We start from the raw sequence: 22,612 nt of genomic DNA, 5'->3' as shown, positions 1-22,612 counted from the left end.
TAAGTCCGCGTCTTTGCCCCCTCATAGGAGTTATGACTGTGCAATTGAGTTGATGCCTGGGTGCAAATTTCCCAAGGGTCGGCTTTTCAACTTATCAGTACCCGAACATGATGCTATGCGATCCTATATTAAGGAGTCGTTGGAGAAAGGTCATATTAGACCATCCTCGTCACCTTTAGGTGCTGGGTTTCTTTTTGTGGCCAAGAAAGATGGTTCATTAAGACCGTGTATTGATTATCGTTCCCTTAACAAGATGACGGTTAAATATTAGTACCCGTTACCTCTGATGTCTGATTTATTCTCCAGAGTTAAGAGTGCCTGCTGGTTTACTAAACTTGACCTCAGGGGGGCGTATAATCTTATTCGCATCAAGCACAGGGATGAATGGAAGACGGCATTTAATACTCCGGAGGGCCATTTTGAGTACCTGGTGATGCCTTTTGGGCTCACTAATGCCCCTTCTGTCTTCCAATCCTTCATGAATGATATTTTCCGGGACTTTGTGGATAAGTTTTTGATCATCTATTTGGATGATATTCTGATCTTTTCCAGTGATTGGGATTCTCATGTGGAACATGTTCGGACTGTGTTCCGGATTTTGAGGGAGAATTCCCTGTTTGTTAAGGGATCAAAATGCCTCTTTGGTGTACAGAGGATTTCATTTTTGGGATTTATCTTGTCTCCATCGACTATTGAAATGGACCCGGCCAAGGTACAGGCCATTTATGATTGGGTTCAGCCTACTTCTTTGAAGGCTCTCCAGAAGTTTTTGGGTTTTTCTAATTTCTATTGTAAATTTATAGGTAATTTTTCTGGTATTGTCAAACCACTGACTGATCCGACCAAGAAGGGCGCTGATGTGCTGAATTTGTCTCCTGAGGCTGTCTCAGCATTTCAGGAGCTTAAGCGGAGATTTACTTCAGCTCCAGTTTTACGGCAACCTGATGTCTCACTTCCATTTCAGGTGGAGGTAGATGCTTCTGAGATTGGTGCAGGAGCTGTTTTGTCCCAAAAAGGCCCTGTGACTTCTAAGATGAATCCTTGTGCCTTCTTTTCTCGTAAGTTCTCCCCATCTGAACGCAACTATGATGTGGGGAATTGGGAATTGTTAGCCATGAAGTGGGCATTTGAGGAGTGGAGACATTGGTTGGAGGGAGCTAGACATCATGTTGTGGTCCTCACCGATCACATGAATTTGATTTATCTGGAGTGGGCCAAACGCTTGAATCCTAGACAGGCTAGATGGGCCTTGTTTTTCACACGTTTTAATTTTGTGGTCTCTTTTCTTCCGGGCACTAAGAATGTTAAGGCAGACGCTCTTTCTAGGAGTTTCTTTGCTGATTCTCTTAGTGTGACCAAGCCTACTACCATCCTAGGTGAGGGGGGTAGTTCTTTCTGCCATTTCGCCCGATTTGAGACGCACCCTGGAGGAATTTCAGGAGGATAAACCGGAGCGTTGCCCTATGGGAAAATTGTATGTTCCTGAGCAGTGGAGAAAGAGAGTGATGTCTGAAGTTCATTGCTCCTCATTGGCTGGTCATCCAGGTATTTTTGGTACCAGAGATTTGGTGAGTCGGTCTTTTTGGTGGTCCGCCTTATCTCGTGATGTCAGGAATTTTGTGCAGTCCTGTGGGACTTGTTCTCGGTCTAAACCCTGTTCTTGTTCTAGTGGGTTGCTGATGCCCCTGCCGTTGCCCAAGAGGCCATGGACCCATATCTCAATGGATTTTATTTCTGATCTTCCTGTCTCTTAGAGAATGACTGTTATCTGGGTGATTTGTGATAGATTTTCGAAGATGGTCCATCTGGTACCACTCCCAAAGTTGCCATCATCCGCTGAGTTGGTGCCCTTGTTTTTACAACAGGTGGTTCGGTTACATGGGATTCCTGAGAACATTGTGTCGGACAGAGGAGTCCAGTTTGTTTCCAGATTCTGGAAAGCCTTTTGTTCCAATCTGGGAATTCAGTTATCCTTCTGCTCCGCGTTTCATCCCCAGACTAATGGGCAGACTGAGAGAACAAACCAGACCTTGGAGTCTTATTTAAGATGTTTTATATCTGCTGATCAGGATGATTGGGTTTCATTTTTGCTCTTGGCCGAATTCGCGCTGAACAATAGAGCCAGTTCTGCCACTCTGATGTCACCCTTTTTCTGTAATTTTGGGTTTCATCCTCGATTCTCTTCAGGGGAAGTGGAATCTTCGTCCTGCCCAGGTGTGGATACTGTGGTTGAGAGAATGCAGCAGATATGGGACCAAGTAGTGGATAAGTTATCACTCTCTCAGGAAAAGGCCCAGCGATTTTTTTCCAACCGGCATAGGACCATTGGTCCCCGGTTTGAAGTGGGTGATATGGTTTGGTTGTCGTCTAAGAATATTCCTATGAAGGTTGCATCTACAAAATTTAAGCCAAGATTTATTGGACCTTATAAGATTTTGGATATTCTTAATCCTGTTTCTTTTCGATTGGCTCTTCCAGTTACGTTCAAGATCCATAACGTATTTCATAAATCACTGTTCAAGAGGTTTGTTGAGCCAGTGGTTCTTATGGCAGCACCTCTTGAACCTGTATTGGTTAAAGGCAATATGGAATATGAGGTAGAGAAAATATTGGATTCTCGTTTGGTTAGACGGAGACTCCAGTATTTGGTCAAATGGAAGGGTTATGGCCAGGAGGATAATTCTTGGGTCTCTGCCTCTGATATTCATGCCAAAAGATTGGTTCGTGCTTTTCACTGGGCCCATCCTGATCGGCGTGGATGAGGGTTCGGTGACCCCTCCTCTAGGGGGGGTACTGTTGTGAGTTCATTCTCTGGTCCAACAGCTGTGAGTTATCCTTCCAGACTCCCTCTGGTGGTAACAGGAGGTAGTGAGGCTGATTTAATCAGTAAAGATCTACCACCTGATAATGAGGATGACGATTGGACCTCAGGAATCTTAGACTGTATTTAAGACAGCCGACGCCCTAGTCTAGTGCTGGTGATTGCTTCTGGCTTCTCAGGTCTTGGTTTTCAGCTCTGTTCCAGCCTTCTGAAGATAAGTGCTTTTGCTAATGTTGACACTTGATTTTGTTGGTCTATTCAGTTTTTTTGTGTGTTTAGCCAGCCCCGGCTGTGGCTGTGCTGAATTTCCACTCTTATTTATCTGTATTTGCCAATTTGCTTTTTAGTCCCTTATTAGATTGGCCTCTTTTTGCTCTGTCTCAAAATATTTCAGAGTGCTGATATAGTGGGAGAAGTCTAGTGACTTCAGGGTTAATTTTGTTATCAGAAGTGTTGGACATTATTTTTGTAGGGTTTTTGGCAGATTGCAGACAGTGTCTTTCCTTTCCTATTCTTTATAGTTAGTTTGGGCCCCATGGTTTGCTCAGCCTATTTTCCTGCCTGTGTTTGTGTTTTCATCTTGCTTCACCGTCAATACATGTGTGGGGGCTGTCTATTCCTTTGGGGTCTGCTCTGGGGCAGTTAGGTTTTCCCTGTTCTTGCTTTAGGCTTATGTAGTCCTCCGGCGGTGACGAGGCGTCTAGATCATCGTAGGAACGCTCCACTGCTACTGCTAGTTGTGTGGTTAGGATCAGGGATCTGCAATCTGCATAGTTACCAACCTCTCTGGTTTTCTGGGACTTAGCTTTTTGTTGTCCTCCTCGGTGACCCATTCATAACAGGGTCGTCTGATGAAAACAAGTTCTTTCTATTCATGTGTGGAAGCATCATTATAACATCCAGCTTCCCCTCATAAATAGTGAGATTTTAGTATTCTGTACACCAGCGGTGACCAGTTTAATTTCCCGAGGGGCCACATAAGAGACTGTGACTGTTGAGGCCGAACCAATAGGCTGAAATTCTGCTCAATATTAACATCATTATTACCATTTTATAATTTTTGTATCACTTAATACTGAGCAGAATTAATTTCGCTGAGTCGCTGCTATATGTTATGATAGGGATTATTGTAGCTTGTATCCTTACTTGTAACAGCGAATCGGCGCCAGATTGTACCTTGAGAAACAGCCACACACAGCACGTTGCCCCCACAGCCCTCTTCACAGTGCAATGCCCACACACAGTACAATGCCCCCACATACAGTACAATGGTACAACGTATAATGTACCCACACACAGTACAATGCCCCCACAGCCCCAGCTACACACAGTACAATGCCCCCACAGCTCCCAACATAATTGGATGGCCCCACACACAGTATGATGGCCTCACAGTATGATAGATCTCACTGCACCCCAACACATGGTTTTATAGTAATCACAGCCCCCCCACAGACAGTAATGATGGTCCTCACAGCCCTCTCCACACACAGGACGTCCTCACAGGCAGACGCACATGCTATGACTGTGTCCTCACAGAGCTCATTATGCAAATTGTCTCTTCAGAGAGGAAGAGGACTAGAACTCTAGTGCCACCTATTGGAGGTAGCAATCCTAAAAGTCAATGTTGACCCTTTAACGAGCCTAGTTACATGACTTAGGATAAAAGCCAAACCAGAATCTCCATTTGCAGACACTGTGTTCGGGGTACTGCCCCTCATCAGTGCAAAGTGGGAGATCTGGTTTGGCTGTGAGAGAGGCGTCTGACCGATATCCAAGAAGTATCATTTCTCCTTGCGGAGAATGACATGCTAAGCATGTCGAGGTGAGGAGACTTAAAGCCGCAATGCTCCTCTGGGAAATATGCTAATTATGCAAATTGTCTCTTCAGAGAGGAAGAGGACTAGAACTCTAGTGCCACCTATTGGAGGTAGCAATCCTAAAAGTCAATGTTGACCCTTTAACGAGCCTAGTTACATGACTTAGGATAAAAGCCAAACCAGAATCTCCATTTGCAGACACTGTGTTTCGGGGTACTGCCCCTCATCAGTGCAAAGTGGGAGATCTCACAGAGCTCCACACATGGTATATTGGTTCTCATGGGCTCCTATACACAGTACAATCCCTCACAACACCCTAGAAAATATTATGGTCACAACAGCCCCCCTATATAGTATGAGCCTCCACACACAGCCACTTATATACACTCACAGCCTGCCCTATATACCGATAAGACCCCAGATACATTGTTCTCATTCTCCTGCTGCTCTGCACCTCTTTCCTGTGTGCACGCACGTTCTGCACAGAAGACGTCGGTAGGGTTGGCTCCTCCACTCTATATATTGGGTCGCCGGCAGGGTTGCCGCCTTCACTCTATATATTGGGTTGCCGGCAGGGTTGCCGCCTTCACTCTATATATTGGGTCGCCGGCAGGGTTGCCGCCTTCACTCTATATATTGGGTCGCCGGCAGGGTTGCCGCCTTCACTCTATATATTGGGTCGCCGGCAGGGTTGCCGCCTCCACTCTATAATTGGGTCGCCGGCAAGGTTGCTTCCTCCACTCTATATATTGGGTTGCCGGCAGGGTTGCCTCCACTCTATACAGTGCCTTGCGAAAGTATCCTGCCACCTGGAACTCTTCAACCTTTTCCCACATATCATGCTTCAAACATAAAGGTACCAAATGTAAATTTTTGTTGAAGAATCAACAAGTGGGATGCAATTGTGAAGTTGAACGAAATTTGTTGGTTATTTTTAAATTTTTGTGGAAATGCAAAAACTGAAAAGTGGGGCGTGCAATATTATTTGGCCCCTTTACTTTCAGTGCAGCAAACTCACTCCAGAAGTTCATTGTGGATCTCTGAATGATCCAAGGTTGTCCTAAATGACTAATGATGATAAATATAATCCACCTGTGCGTAATCAAGTCTCCGTATAAATGCACCTGCTCTGTGATAGTCTCAGGGTTCTGCTTGAGGCACAGAGAGCATCATTAAAGACCAAGGAACACAACAGGCAGGTTCGTGATACTGTTGTGGAGAAGTTTAACCCCTTCCTGACATCAGACGTACTATCCCGTCCATGGGACCCGGGCCCCTATGCCTATGGACGGGATAGTACGTCTACCGCGATCAGCGGCGCCCACGTGGTGAGCGCCGCTGATCGCGGCCGGGTGTCAGCTGATTATCACAGCTGACACCCGGCACAATGTGTCAGGGGCGGTCACGGACCGCTGCCAACGCGTTAACCCCTTGCGCACCGCGATCAAACATGATCGCGGTGTACCGGGGGTTAAAGGGAAGCATCGGCAGGGAGGGGGCTCCCTCCGTGCTTCCCTGAGCCCCCCACGGCAGCGCAATGTGCAGCGCCGCTGCGGGGGGCTCCTTTCCTGCAGGCCCCCGAATCCAAGATGGCGACGGGGGCCTTCGGGGGTCCTGCAGGTAGCTGGCTTCCTCAGTGCCTGCAAAGCGCAGGCATGAGGAAGCCTTCGGCACTGCCTGTGACAGATCGCTGATCTGTCACAGTGATCTGTGATGTGACAGATCAGCGATCTGTCACAGGACAGTGATGTCCCACCTGGGACTATTTAATAAAGTTAAAAAAAAAAGTGTTAAAATAATTTAAAAAAAATCGCCAAATAAATTAGAAAAAAAAAAAAATATTCCCCCAAATAAATCCATTTTTTGGAAATAAAAAAAAAACAATAAAAGTATACATATTAGGTATCGCCGCGTCCGTAACGACCCGCCCTATAAAACTGTCCCATTAGTTAACCCCTTAAAAAATAAAAATAAAAAACGAAGCAAAAAATGATTTATCATACCGCCAAACAAAAAGTGTAATAACGCGCGATCAAAAAGACGCATATAAATATCCATGGTACCGCTGAAAATGTCATCTTGTCCCGCAAAAAACAAGCCACCACACAGCATCATCAGCGAAAAAATAAAGTTATAGCTCGCAGAATAAAGCAATGCAAAAATAATTATTTTTTTATATAAAATAGTTTTCATTGCATAAAACCGACAAAACATAAAAAAAGACCTAAATGAGGTATCGCTGTAACCGTACTGACCCGAAGAATAAAACCGCTTTATCAATTTTACTGCACGCGGAACGGTGTAAACGCACTCCACCAAAAGAAATTCATGAAACGCTGTTTTTTGTTCATTCTGCGTCCCAAAAATCGGAATAAAAAGCGATCAAAAAATGTCACGTGCCAATGGTACCAATAAACGTCAACTCATCCCGCAAAGAATAAGACCTCACATGACACGGTGGGTCAAAATAGGGAAAAATTATAGCTCTCAATATGTGGTGATGCAAAAACTATTTTTAGAATAAAAAGCGTCTTTTAGCGTGCGACAGCTGCCAAACCTAAAAACCGCCATAAATAGTAAATCAAACCCCCCGTTATCACCCCCTTAGTAAGGGAAAAATAATAAAATAAAAAAAATGTATTTATTTCCATTTTTCCGTTAGGGCTGAGATTAGTGATAGGGGTGTGTTGGGGTTCGGATTGGAGTTAGAATTGTGGGTTTCCACTGTTTGGGCACATCAGGGGCTCTCCAAATGCAACATGGCGTCTGATCTCAATTCCAGCCAATTCTGAGTTGAAAAAGTCAGATGGTGCTCCTTCCCTTCCAAGCTCTGCCATGCGCCCAAACAGTGTTTTACCCCCACATGTAGGGTATCAGCCTACTCAGGACAAATTGCAAAACCATTTTTGGGGTCCAATTTCTCCTGTTACCCTTAGGAAAATGAAAAATTAAGGGCAAAAATATCATTTTTGTGGAAAAAAATGATTTTTTTATTTTCACGTCCGAGCGTTATAAACTTCTGTGAAGCACTTGGGGGTTCAAAGTGCTCACCACACATCTAGATAAGTTACATGGGGGGTCTAGTGTCCAAAATGGGGTCACTTGTGGGGCGTTTCAATAGTTTAGGTACATCAGGGGCTCTCCAAACGCACATGACACCCGCAGACCATTCCATCAAAGTCTGCATTCCAAAACGTCACTGCTTCCCTTCCGAGCCCGGACGTGTGTCCATACAGTAGTTTTCTCCCACATATGGGGTGTCAGCGTACTCATGACAAATTGGACAACAACTTTTGGGGTCCAATTTCTCCTGTTACCCTTGGGAAAATGAAAAAATTGGGGACTAATTGATCATGTTTGTGCAAAAAATACATTTTTTTTATTTTCATGCCCGGGCATTATGAACTTCTGTGAAGCCCTTGGGGGTTCAAAGTGCTCACCACACATCTAGATAAGTTCCTTAGGGGGTCTCGTTTCCAAAATGGGGTCATTTGTGGGGGTTTCCACTGTTTAGGTACATTAAGGGCTCTCCAAAAGCAACATGACACCCGCAGACCATTCCATCAATGTCTGCTTTCCAAAACGTCACTACTTCCCTTCCGAGCCCCGACGTGTGCCCATACAGTAGTTTTCTCCCATATATGGGGTATCAGCGTACTCAGGACAAATTGGACAACTTTTGGGGTCCAATTTCTCCTGTTACCCTTGGGAAAATAAAAAAATGGTGACTGAAAGATCATGTTTGTGGAAAAAATACAAATTTTTTATTTTCACGCCCGGGCGTTATAAACGTCTGTGAAGCACTGGGGGGTTCAAAGTTCTCACCACACATCTAGATAAGTTCCTTAGCGGGTCTAGTTTCCAAAATGGTGTCATTTGTGGGGGGTTATCACTGTTTAGGTACATCAGGGGTTTTCCAATCGCGACATGGTGTCCGATCTCAATTCCAGCCAAAAACGTCAAATGGCGCTGCTTCCCTTCCGAGCTCTGCCATGCGCCCAAATAGTGTTTTACCCCCACATGTGGGGTATCAGCGTACTCAGGACAAACTGCACAATAACTTTTAGGGTCCTGTTACCCTTGGGAAAATAAAAATTGGGGTGAAAAGATCATTTTTGTGGAAATAATATGATTTTTTTTTTAATTGTACCGCTGTACGTTATAAACTTCTGTAAAGCCCTTGTGGGTTCAAAGTTCTCACCACATATCTAGATAAGTTCCTTGGGGGGTCTAGTTTCCAAAATGGGGTCACTTGTAGGGGGTTTCCACTGTTTAGGTACATCAGGGACTCTCCAAACGTGACATGGCGTCCGATCTGAATTCCAGCCAATTTTGCATTGAAAAAGTCAAACGGCGCTCCTTCCATTCTGAGCTCTGCCATGCGCTGAAACAGTCGTTCCCCCCCACATATCAGGTATCAGCGTACTCGGGACAAATTGCACAATAACTTTTGCAGTCCAATTTCTCCTGTTACCCTTGGTAAAATAAAAAAAATTGAACCTGAAGTATTTTTTTTGTTGAAAAAAAGTTAGATGTTCATTTTTTTTTTTTTTTTTTTTAAATATTCAAAAAAATTCCTGTGACGCACCTAAAGGGTTAATAAACTTCTTGAATGTGGTTTTGAGCACCTTAAGGGGTGCAGTTTTTAGAATGGTGTCACTTTTGGGTATTTTCTATCATATAGACCCCTCAAAGTGGCTTCAAATGTGATGTGGTCCTAAAAATAAAATGGTGTTGTAAAAAATGCGAAATCGCTGGTCAACTTTTAACCCTTATAACTTCCTAACAAAAAAAAATTTTGGTTCCAAAATTGTGCTGATGTAAAGTAAACATGTGGGAAATGTTAGTTATAAAGTTTTTTGTGTGCCGTATAAAAATTCAAAGTTGGAAAATTGCGAAATTTTTGCCAAATTTCCGTTTTTCTCACAAACGCAAGTTATTTGAATGAAATTTTTCCACTAACATGAAGTACAATATGTCACGAGAAAACAATGTCAGAATCACCGGGATCCATGGAAGCGTTCCAGAGTTATGACCTCATAAAGTTACAGTGGTCAGAATTGTAAAAATTGGCCCGGTCATGAACGTGCAAACCACCCTTGGGGGTGAAGGGGTTAAAGCTGGATTTGGATAAAAAATTATTTCCAAAACTTTAAATATCCCAAGGATGCCACAAAATGCCACTTTGTTGTACTTTAGATGGACCCCTGTAAATGCAGCGGAAATCGACATTTTGCGGCATTATGCTGCATATAGGCATAGTCAGAAAACCATATCTTTGGCAATACTGGATTGCTGATCTACTCTACAGCACACCAGTATTTCATATGACCATGACTAGGATAAGATTTGAAGAAATCCCAAAATGTTTGCATTATAGTGATTATGCGCACTACACCCATAGGGACGTCTCTATACAGGGTGGGCCATGTATATGGATATACCTAAATAAAATGGGAATGGTTGGTGATATCAACTTCCTGTTTGTGGAACATTAGTATATGGGAGGAGGAAAACTTTTCAAGATGGGTGGTGACCATGGCTACCATTTTGAAGTTGGCCATTTTGGATCCAACTTTATTTTTTCCAATGGGAAGAGGGTCATGTGACACATCAAACTTATTGAGAGTTTCACAAGAAAAACAATCATGTGCTTTGTTTTAGCGTAACTTTATTCTTTCATGAGTTATTTATAAGTTTCTCTTTGTTTACAGCCATTGACATGTCGCAGATTTTAACACGTGAGGAGCGGATAGAAATTGTGTTGATGTCTGGTGAATGCAGTACCCGGGTCATTGCAAGAGATTTCAATGCAAGACACCCTGCGCAAGGAAACTGTCACCATTCCCATTTAGGTGTATTCATATAAATGGCCCCCCCAAAAAAGTTTGCCTCATGACTGAACATAATGTTCTGTGTAACCTGAGGGTCCAGTTTCAATTTTTTTTTGCCCATTCTGCAAATTCAGCGCGCAGATCTGGCATCAGTCGAACATTCCTTCGGCAGATATTAGCTACTCACAAATGACACCCTTACAAAATCCAGCTGCTGCAGCATCTCAACGAGGATGACTCAGATCGGCACCCTGAATTGCAGAAAATCAGGAATGTGGTACCAAAACATTAATATCTTATATTGGTTCTCTTTATAAAGGGTACACATGGATGACTTGGCCGCCTTTTCCCAAATGATGCGCCAGTTTTGAGGCAAGATTTCTTTTCCCAGGGCTGATTCCCATCTGCACATGTAGGGATGTTTTGGTTGATGACCATCTTGGGGTCTGGGGGGGGGGGGGGGGACACACACAGAGAATTCTATAGAATTCTGAAATTAAACCTCTAGTTGACGTCCCTCTCCTGCAGATCCTCTCAAATCTGCCGGCAGGGAGAATCTCGTCAAGCCTAAGAGGGAAAAGGCAAAGTGCTTAAACTGTAAATATTGATAATTTAGATTTGACGTCCTCAAATGAGAGAAGCTCATGTGTATTCCCCGTCTACCACATCCGCAAATCTAAACAGGCCCGCAGATGACCAAGGGTGGACCATTGCATGCTCTAGGCTGCTTGGTAGCAGAGGTTGAAATGTAAAAGAAATTGTAGGCGAATTTGGGGAAGCCAAGCCAAACTTCTTCATACATGAGGAATCTAATAGGACCCTAAAGGGGTTCTGGAATTGTTGCAGTCCTATTCAACCATAATAGGGAATTTGGGTAGATTGGCGCCAGCCATAGTTTCTGCTGCGTGAAAAGACATATGTTCACTCATGGGAACTCTAACTGGCAAGATCTCAAAATAATAGCAGTTTAGGGAGGAAGGTCATCTTTAGCATCTGACAGCGGGCATTTAACTAGCTCTTCCGGCGCCAGGCCGGAAATTAGCGCATTACCGACCCCCGTCACATGATCAGGGGTCATCGTCGCTTTGCCGTGACAACCAGAGAGGTCTCATAGAGACCTCTATGGTTGTTGCCAGCAGATTGCTATGAGCGCCACCCTGTGGTTGGCGCTCATAGAAATGCTGTATTTCTGCTACATATAGGCGATCTGAGCAACATTGCAATAACAGGCAATCAAAAGAACGTATCTACACAAAAGTGGTATCATTAAAATCGTCAGTGCGGCACGCAAAAAATAAGCTCCCACCCGACCCGAGATCACGAAAAATGGAAACGCTATGGGTCTTGGAAAATTGCACTTTTTTTTTTTTTTTTTTTTTTTTTAGCAACCTTTGGAATTTTTTTTTTCCCCCACTCAGATAAAAGAGAACCTAGACATGTTTGGTGTCTATGAACTCGTAATGACCTGGAGAATCATAATGGCAGGTCAGTTTTAGCATTTAGTGAACCTAGCAAAAAAAAAAGCCAAACAAAAAACAAGTGTGGGATTGCACTTTTTTTTTTTCAATTTCACGGCACTTGGAATTTTTTTTTTTGCTAGTTTTCGAGTACACGACATGGTAAAACCAATGGTGTTGTTCAAAAGTACGACTCGTCCCGCATAAAATAAGCCCTCGCATGGCCATATTTACGGAAAAATAAAGTTATGGCTCTGAAAAGAAGGGGAGCGAAAAACGAAATATCGAAAAAATCTCCGCTCATTAAGGGGTTAATATTGATGCTCATTGGCATGCCACAAAATCCGGGACTCCCGTGCCCCCCGAGGTTTTAGGTCTTGTCAAAACCATGTATGATAATCTAGGTTTAGATGCCCCCCAAATAAATTTAGAAGAAATTGGTTTAATCTTCCAAAAAAGACTTTGGGTAACTTATAAGGAATAGTCTGGAACAGATAAAGAATTCTAGGTAAATTGTCCATCTTCAGAATGTTAATTCAGCCAAACCAGGAGACAGAGAGCCTGGACCATTGTTACAGATCTTCCTCCAGGTTTCGGAATTGCGGCACAAAATTAAGTGGGTAGATCGGTGAGGTATCTACTGGAATTGTATTACCTAAATATTTGATAGGGTCCTTTCTTCATTTAAAGGGAAACATGGAGCTGATGTGTGAGGCCTTGGTTTCCAGATTGTTCCAAGTTAAGGATCTCTGACTTAGAGATATTTACCTTAAAGTTAGTGAGTAGAGCGAATCGCCGAAACTCCGCCAGAATCACTGGTGGGCCGGAGTCACACACGACGTATAAAAAATCGGTCCAATATTCATGGTCGAGAATCACACAAATGTTTCATGAACAGTGATCCATATGTCATCCGTGTGCAATGCGAGGATGCAATTTTTTTTTTTCGCATCTAAGAATCTGTGAGACATCAGTATGGAAGATGCCCCTTTCCTGGCACTTGGCTCTATTCCCACTGCCTTTAGCGGTGACGTAAGGGTTAATAAGGGGTTAATGTCACTTTGCAATTGAAAGGTGACATTATTTCATTAAAATATTTTCAAAACATTTTCCCACGCTCCTGAGTTCACCTCAGGTCAGGCCGGGGGCTCTACACAGCCTCAATGACGTCAGACTATGTGTATACATATATTCTATCTATTCTTTATTAACCTGTCAGTGTGATTTTTACATTCACCATATCCACTATGTATATCACAGAGGAGAAAGAGGCAAAGGCAAATCAATATACTAGTAAAATTCAATAATTTATTTAACATAAACACATGAAATTGAAACAAGGGAATTTCACATAATTGCTGGGGGGTAAAACAAAAACCAGGGACTATAAGGAATGGGACACACATGGTTTATAAAACACTGCATTCAGAATGTAAACTGGTACTAAGTAGACAATACTTAATAAAGTGCCCCATGCAACAAATTACTGTCAGAATAGCCAATTAATGATGTTATCATAACATACTATTCACTGAATGTAAAGTGCCTAGTGTAAAAAGTGCTATAAGTGCTACACTGTTTGCTATTGCCCATATCCCAAAACCTTCATTTACTTACATAAGTGTTAAGGCCCCTTTACATTTAGCGATGCACCAGCGATCCCGACCACGATATGACCCGGTCAGGATCGCTGGTGCATCGCTAAATGGTCGCTAGTGAGCTGCCACACAGGCAGATCTCGTAGCGACGCAGCAGCCGTCGTTACTTACCTTTCAGAAGCGGCGATCCTGACGTCCTCCCGCCAGCGTCCACGCGTCGTTCGTCGGCGCCAGCAGGAAGCGCCCGACGAGAAATGGAGCTGCGCGATCAACGACAGGCAGCAGGGGAGCCGGTCGGAGGTAAATATCACACATAGCGATATCGCTGCTGCGCTACAAAATTGGTGACGCTTTAGCGATATTGCTAGCGATATCGCTATGTGTAAAGCCCCCTTTAGTCTCGTTGTAGAGGCCCTCAGCTATCTTGACAGCGCTGTTTCGCCTTATAGGCTTTCTCAACACATGCCCCCTGTTGAGGAAGTGTGATTTTACAGTATAGGGACCTGAATTGCCAGCTTTTCTAAAGCAGGGGTCCCCAACCACTGGTCCGCGGCCCAGCACCGGGCCGTTGCAGTGCCCTTGCCGGTCCGCAGACACAAGGGGAGCCGGCGGCGGTGCAGCAGCTGACACTCACCTAGCGGTCCCTGTCAGCGCGGCGGCTTCATCCAGCGCTGAGCGGTCAAGTGTACCGCTCATTTAAGGTCATGAATATGGACGCCACTCATCTCCCATAGGCGTGGCATCAATATTCATAGACCTTAATGAGCGGTAGCACGTGATCGCTCCGCACAGGAGATGCAGGGAGGGAAGTTCAGCGATGGGAAGGAAGGTCAGCGATGTGAGGGTAAGTATGATGCGGGAGGATGGGGGAGCCGAGCGGAGCCATATATACAAGGGAGGGAGAGTGGGAGCTGAGCCATATATATTTATGAGGGAGAGTGGGAGTGGAGCCATATATACAAGGGAGGGAGAGTGGGAGCGGAGATATATATACAGGGGAGGGAGAGTGGGAGCGGAGCCATATATACAGGGGAGGGAGAGTGGGAGCGGAGCCATATATACAGGGGAGGGAGAGTGGGAGCGGAGCCATATATACAGGGGAGGGAGAGTGGGAGCGGAGCCATATATACAGGGGAGGGAGAGTGGGAGCGGAGCCATATATACAGGGGAGGGAGAGTGGGAGCGGAGCCATATATACAGGGGAGGGAGAGTGGGAGCGGAGCCATATATACAGGGGAGGGAGAGTGGGAGCGGAGCCATATATACAGGGGAGGGAGAGTGGGAGCGGAGCCATATATACAGGGGAGGGAGAGTGGGAGCGGAGCCATATATACAGGGGAGGGAGAGTGGGAGCGGAGCCATATATACAGGGGAGGGAGAGTGGGAGCGGAGCCATATATACAAGGGAGGGAGAGTGGGAGCGGAGCCATATATACAAGGGAGGGAGAGTGGGAGCGGAGCCATATATACAAGGGAGGGAGAGTGGGAGCGGAGCCATATATACAAGGGAGGGAGAGTGGGAGCGGAGCCATATATACAAGGGAGGGAGAATGGGAGGGGAGCCATGTATACAGGATGGGAGCAGAGCCATGTATTCAAGGATGGGACAGGGGAGCCATGCATACAACAGGGGGAGCCACACAGAGCTGGACAGGACGGGGGGAACGACTCATACATTTTCTGATTAGAAAATAATCAGCATGTACAGTACTCCAGTACAATTTTTCTTAAGTGCTCAATGCTCCATATCCTTGTAGGTTCCAATCATCATTAGCAGTGACGGTCATCAGTAGAAGTAGCCCGGTGCTCCCACTGAAACAGAGAAACAAGCCAGGTGCTCCCACTCATTCAAAACCTATGGTGAGTTGAGTCACATTATAAATGTTATAATTAAATGATAAACTACAACCGCGTCCATAGCCCTGCCCCCTTATGACCAAAGCCCCGCTCCTGTCACACCTCCATCCCCGCCCTGCCGGGCCATGGAAGAATGGTCTTGCTTGAAGCCGGTCCCTGGTGCAAAAAAGGTTGGGGACCACTGTTCTAAAGGACACCGGGGCGTATTTCTTGAAAGTCACACTTATGGTCCATGTGTAATCCTTTTTTTTCTCGCACCCATAGACTTGCATTGGTGAGTCTCGGCCGAGTTTTCGCCAGATCTTGAGGTGAGATATCCTCGGATAAGCCACGTATGCGAAGGTTGATCCTCCTATGATGGTTTTCTATGTCCTCAAGATGGTTGAGTATGTCTGAGATTTTGTGATGTATGCTCAGATATAACAATGTGGTGTTCATTAAAGGGAATCTGTCACCCCATTTTTTGACTATCAGCTGCCGGCACCACCATCAGGGGCTTATCTACAGCATTCTGTAATGCTGTAGATAAGCCCCCGATATAACCTTAAAGAGAAGAAAAACGAGTTAGATTATACTCACCTGGGGGCGGTCTGGGTCCGGTTCGCGTCCGGAGGGTGTCGCGGTCCGGTGCCTCCCATCTTGCATCGATAACATCCTTTTCTTTGCCTCCGGCGCACTGCTCTGCCATGTTGAGGGCAGAGCAGAGTACTGCAGTACGCAAGCGCCGGGCCAGGTCAGAGAGGTCCGGCGCCTCAAAAGGGCAGTTAAAGTACGCCTGCATTGGAGCAACGACGGGACGCAAATAAGAGGACGTCACCGCTAGAAGATGAGAGGCACCGGACTGGACCACGACACCCTCCGGACCCGAACCGGACCGCCCCTGGGTGAGTATAATCTAACTCGTTTTTCTTATCTTTCAGGTTACATCGGGGGCTTATCTACAGCATTACAGAATGCTGTAGATAAGCCCCTGATGGTGGTGCCGGCAGCTGATAGTCAAAAAATGGGGTGACAGACTCTCTTTAAGTCTCTGGTGTATAGAGAGTGCCTCTCTTGCTTGTTTCTCTTCTAGTCTCTTGAACATCTCCATGTCCTGCGATGTGTGGGAAGAAAACGAATATGTTCTCTCTTATCCCACTCCTCTCTCTCTGTTAGGGAAAGATCTGATAGGGAATGTGTCAGAGCTGTGACCCTTGGCTCATGGACAGCTGCCCCCTGTTGTGAATGTTTACCTTGCTTAGAGATTCTGCAGCGTTTGTAGGTGCCATTTTTTGTGTGTAAACTGGCCAGAGGGAACTGACCTGGGATGCAGATATCTGGATACACCAGAGTCTGAAGGTGCAGGTGATGGGGCTTGAGCCTAAGGGCCCCTTCACACATAGCGACTCACCAGCGATCCCGACAACGATATCAACTTGTCAGGATCGCTGGTGTGTTGCTACATGATCGTTGGTGAGCTGTCAAACAGGCAGCTTCACCAGCGATCAGCACCAGCGACGCCGAGCGCGTGGCGTCGCTGTGTACGTTAGGTACCAGCGCGCTGATGCAGGGAGCTGGTAACTAAGGTACACATCAGGTTTCTAAGCAGCGCGCGTCACTTAGAAAACCGATGTGTACCTTGGTTACCAGCTCCCTGCATCAGCGCGCTGGTAACTAAGGCTAGTTTCACATTAGCCTTTTTTTGCGCGGCGCATAGTGCGCATAAACGCAACGAAAAACTCATGCAAACGCAATACAAACGCGCATTTTTTAAGCTTCATGCGTACGCTGATGCGTCAAAAAAACGCAGCGTTTCTTGCGTTTTGCATGCATTTTTGCATGCGTTTGCGTTTTTTTGGCGCATGCGTTTCTAGGTGTGACAGTTCACATTCCTTTAAAAACAATAGAAACAGAGTACACCAATGGGACACCAGTGGGCGTGTGTTATTGGAATGTTTTATATAGACCCTGTTATATGAATTCCTCAGATTTTGCTGCTGTTTCCGGTGTCAAGATGGACCTGCGTCTGGATAATTTCCGATTCAAGTTGGATCTTAACATTGCGCTGTCTCAGGCGTATGCCTTTTCTTGCCAGCAACAAAGGGAGAGGTAGAGACAGCATAGACGGCAGCGGCGTCGGTTTTGGAGGCATCCAATAATTGAACACCGGGAAAGCCGTGGAGCGTATCACACGCTGTACAGCGAGCTCCAGGAAAACCAGGAGAAATTTGCAGACTATACCCGGATGTCCCAGCAAAGCTTCCTGGACTTGCTTGGTATGGTTGAAGGAATCATCCGCAGACAGGACACTCGGCTCCGGCGTGCCATTCCTCCCGAAGAAAGGCTCCTCGTCACCTTACGGTATGTAATGTTTTTATGTTTGCATAATTTTTTTTTTTTTTTTTTTTCAAATTTTTTTTTTTTGGCTAAAAAATTCTGTGTTTTTTGGTAATGAATTTTAACATTATTTTTGGGAAATTGCGTTTTTGCATAATGGTTTTTCTTCTGTCATGTACTAACCACAAGCCTTTATAAAATGTTTTTCTGCTATGTTGTATTATAAAACCATGCAAAATAGTTATGCCATGTACTTTTTTATTTTCAGTGTTTTTATTAATACCCTAGACAGAAATATAAATTGTTTTTCTTTTTATGTTTTGCAGGTTCCTGGCAACTGGAGAGAGTCTTTCATCCCTGCATTTCCAGTACCTGCTTGGAATCTCCACTTTATCCGGGATTGTTGCCGACACCTGCAGGGCTCTGTGGGATGTTCTGTGTCCGGAGTTTCTGCCTTTGCCCACCGCCGAAAAGTGGCTTCAAATAGCGGACAAATTCTGGGCAGTCTGCAATTTCCCAAACTGCCTAGGAGCGGTGGACGGGAAGCACATCCGCATCACAAAACCTGCAAGAAGTGGCTCTGAGTACAACAAGTACTTTTCTACAGTACTCATGGCCATTGCGGATGCAGACTGCCGGTTTGTGGCGGTGGACATAGGGGCATTCGGACGGGGCAACGATTCCCAAACTTTTAAAAACTCTGATATGGGCCGGAGGTTGTACGGCAACCAGTTCAATTTTCCACTGGCACGGCCTCTTCCCCAAACCCAAGCTCCACCACTGCCATTTGTAGTGGTTGGGGATGAGGCATTTCAGATGTGCCAAAACCTGCTCAATCCGTACTCCAGCCGTGACTTGGACCACTCCAAGAAAGTATTCAACTACAGGCTTACGAGGGCACGCAGGACTGTAGAGTGCGCCTTTGGCATTCTAGTGTCCAGATGGCGAATTCTCAGCACCGCCATCAATCTCAAACTTGAAACAGTGGATGAGGTGGTGAAGGCGTGCGTGGTTCTGCACAATTTTGTTATGGCAAAGGAGCGGCCGAACTTTGACATGGATGAACCTGCTGCCAACCCTTTGCCAGATTTTACTCAGCATCCTCTTCGGTCATCAGTCGAAGTTGCCCAAATGAGGGACCAATTTGCGGACTACTTCTTATCCGATGTGGGTCATGTAGCATGGCAGGATCAAACGGTGTAATAGCTTTGTTTGTTAATAATAAAATGGCGTTTTTTTTATACCTGTACCCAGTGTACTGTGTCTTAATACACTGCACTACTCGCCTGCCCAGGTGTCCAGTGAAATCAGGATGCTGTGCTTCCTGACTTTACTAGGACTCCTGACCAGGTGACCCTACATATAAAAGTTGTATGACCTTCCTCATTTCTCCAGTCCGTGTTCATAAGGCATATTGCCGAGAAGGTGTAGATAATACAACTAATATATCACCTGGCCTAAGTATATTGATTTTGGGATGCAGTAACATCCTTCACTCTGTCTGATAACTGACCATGTGATTAAAAATATTAGTTTTAGCATCTCCACTGTCGAACGCAGACTGGAGAGATGATAAAGGTTTATACAACTTTTACAATCCCCTGGCCTGGTGTCATGATGAATTGATGATGCCCCCCAAAAAACGCATCCTGACTTCAGAAATTTTGGACACCTGGCCAGGTGAATACACATAGGAGTTAACCTCCAGCATCTCTACAGTCTGTGTGCAATAGATAATGAAGACTGAAGCGACGCTGCAGATTACAACTCATAGGTATACTCACCTGGCCAGGTGTGCTAAATAGTTATGACACCAGGCCAGGGTATTTGTAGATATGGCCTGTAATTTCTCCATCATCTATTCAGTCTATTTGCCACAGACTGTATAGATGATGTGGTTCATGACAAGGTATCTAGAATCCTCTGGCCTTGTGTCACGAAGAGTGAAATGAGGATGGGCAAAACACACCATCCTCAATTCACTCTTTATGACACCTGGCAAGGTGAGAATAGATATGCCTTGCACCCTCCACCATCAGTCTGACCAATATTAGCAGACTGAAGAGCCTGGTGGATGAAAATACAAGTCATATATTTGTGTTTTTGACATCACATTGCTCCAGGACTGACACAAGAAACGTGTCAGTACTGGAGCTGTGAGGTGTCAAAAACACAAAGCGTACGGCGCAGTGTGTGCAGGCGGCGAAAGACACAATAACCAAACATTATTTTCAAATCAAACGTTAAACTTTATTTAAATAAAAGAATTTAAGATTTAAAAAAAAAAAAAAAAAATAAATAAATTTACTTGGGGTCAGTTGGTGGAAACTGGGGGGTGTGGAGGGATGAGGAACGGCTTAGGGTGGAGGAAGGGGTTCTAGGGGAAGGAGGAACCAAAGAAGTGGGGGAAGGCAGCGGAGGCAAGGAAAGTTGGGAAGTGGGAGGTGAGGGAGTAGGGAGGGTTAGAGTCCTCCTCCCTTTTTTTTTTTTTTTTTTTTTTTTTTTTTTTTTTTTATGATGGTGGCCCGTCGGCGTGCTGCTGTCCTGCCTGGAGCCTGAGGACTGGCTCGACCCCGGGGACCGCCTTGAGCCTGTGGACCGCCTGGAGGCCGTGGACCAGCTGGTGCTGGGGGACCGCCTGGAGCTTGTGGACCGCCTGCCAGGATCCTGTAGCTGCTGTGGCATGCTGGTGGTGGTGGTGGATGTCCTGGCAGGGGCCGTAAATAGTGAATGCGGGTCCCCCAGCTGATGCTGCTCAGAGGTGGTGGTGGTGGCGGTCCATGCAGGCGTGTTGGCGGTGGCAGTCCATACCGGGGTGGTCCTCCGGTGGTGGTGGCAGCGGTGTTGCCCCAGTCAGGGGTGGTGCTCCGGGTGGTGGTGGTGGTGGCGCTCCAGGCAGGGGTGGTGACGACGGGCCATCCGGTGGTGGTGGTGGCGGCAGCAGTGGTGGGCCAGGCAGAAGCAGCGCTTGGCATGGTGTTGGCGGGGAAGTGTCCAGTTGCACTCGGACTTGGGGTGGTATATTGGTGTCCGGCGTGGCTTGGAAGTGTGGTGGCCGTGCAGTGATATGCAGCAGAAGTAGGTAATGCTGTGAATCGAGTCAGCGGTGGCACTGGTGGAAATGCCACCGCTGACTGCTGCATATACCTACTCTGCTGCATAGCCTGCATAAAAGCATTGTTGCAGGCCTGCATGACAGTCAACTGGAGTTCAGGAGTAAGGTGTTCCGCCGTGTCCCGAGCTATTTGTGTATAGAAATGATGCGCTGGTCTGGCGAGGTCGACTTCCAGGCGCTCAAGAGGACCCTCGATAGACGTAGCGTTGGTCCAAAAGGAGGAAACCACTCTCAAGTCTATCGGAGAGTGCCTTGAGGCTACTCTGAAAGACCGAGCTCAATTCAACGAACTCGGGCGTGACAGTCCTGTCCGAGGTCCTCTGCCGCTGCTGGCGGGAAGTGCCCGCAAAACCAGTGGCAGAGACCTGGGACAGGGGAACACCTGAGCGACCAGCTTCCTGGTTTCCACATGACTGTGGTGCAGACCTGCAAGGTGCTTCCTCGCTGATGGATGGCTGGGACGGGTCCGGGGCAGCTTAATGAAGGACCGCTTCGGGCCCAGGTTGCAGGGTGATGCTCCAGGTGCTGTGAAAAGAAAGAAATTACTACCATAAATTAACAATCGCTAACTCCTGTGGAATAGAAAAGCACAGAATAAAACACAGTACAACTAGAAAATACTTACGTTCGGGAGGCAAGGACCAGTCTTAAAAATGCCAAGGCACGATGATATCTGTATTTCGTGCCGGTCCTTGCCGCAGCACCACTGCGAACCTGCTTCTCCTGACGGATACCCCTGTTGAAGCGGTCCTTCATTGAGCGCCAACGGGTTCTGACTTTGTTCACTGTGCACTGTGGGTAAAAAAAAAAAGACTATGCACTGGAGGCCGTGATCACCCAACTGTGTGTGATGCTAGAAACTCCATGGAGTTACTAGCATCACACACAGTTGGGTGATCCCGGCCAAGATCACTGCTGCATCACACTGCATTTATATACTTACGAAAATCCTTGCGGACCCGGGGAGAGGCGTTGTCCCAGCCATCCATCAGCGCGCGGCCACCTCGTTCTAGAGCCGCCGGATCACCACGTTGTCCGAGTGCAGTTGGTGACGGGTGTCCCACAGCGGGACTCGCTCCTGGACTAGACGGATGAGCTCGTCATTGTCCAGGGCGAGGTCCTCCTCCCGTTATGGAGCCTAGAAAAGAAAGACCATTTTAAAGTGAAAAATATAGAAAATAAACCAGCCATGAAGAAAAATTTTTTTTTAATGAAAATATAAGCAAAAAAAGCATGAATAAAAAACACAGAAAAAAAACCAGCATCAAAATGTTAAAAAAATACATTAAGAAATGATTACCAAAAAAAATAGAAAACAAACCAGCATAGAAATTAACATAAAAAAACCGTACCAAAAAATACTAATAAAAAATTACCAAAAAACATAAAAAAAACAGATAAAATTATTTCAATACAGTTCCAAAAAAAAAAAAAAAAATAACCAAGCATAGAAATCAACTTTAAAAAAAAATAAAAAGCCAGCAGAGGAATTAACCCAAACTAAAAATTTGAAAAAAATACAGAACAAAATTAAACAAATGAAGATGAAAAAAAGGCATAAAAAAGTAATGACCATGAAAAAAAAAAAAAAAATCAGGCCGTCTGTACTTACATTCCGTATTCCCGCCCGCACTGGGCCTTGCTGCTCCTGCCGTTCCTCCGGTGGTGGTGGTGTGGTGGAGCATGAGGTCTGAAAATTAAACAAAAAAAATTAGCCACATGTGTATATTTTTACCAATCCATAGGAAAGCATGGTACTCACTTCTTGTGCCTCTTGCCCTGTCCCGGGGACAT

At 45.6% G+C, this 22,612-nt stretch overlaps 1 protein-coding gene across 5 annotated transcripts in view; it reads left to right on the top strand.

Annotated features, from left to right (window-relative positions):
• LOC141074005 (oocyte zinc finger protein XlCOF8.4-like) overlaps positions 1-22,612 on the top strand; it is an 84,591-nt gene that overhangs the window by 27,510 nt on the left and 34,469 nt on the right. For 2 of the 5 annotated variants that reach the window (XM_073561538.1, XM_073561527.1), the window contains 2 exons: positions 15,288-15,390; positions 15,652-15,695. The exons of 2 other annotated variants lie outside the window; for them this stretch is intronic. The gene's annotated coding sequence lies outside the window, so the exon portion shown is untranslated. The remainder of the gene's footprint in view (positions 1-15,287; positions 15,391-15,651; positions 15,696-22,612) is intronic. One more of the 5 variants, XM_073561533.1, reaches the window with a different exon arrangement.

The sequence above is a fragment of the Dendrobates tinctorius genome, unplaced genomic scaffold (genome assembly GCF_039654945.1).
Source record: "Dendrobates tinctorius isolate UK_male_01 unplaced genomic scaffold, ASM3965494v1 ptg000014l, whole genome shotgun sequence".
NCBI classification, from domain to species: Eukaryota; Metazoa; Chordata; class Amphibia; order Anura; family Dendrobatidae; genus Dendrobates; species Dendrobates tinctorius.
The sequence above is the reverse complement of the archived record's forward strand: the minus strand, read 5'-3'. Positions and strand labels throughout refer to the sequence as shown.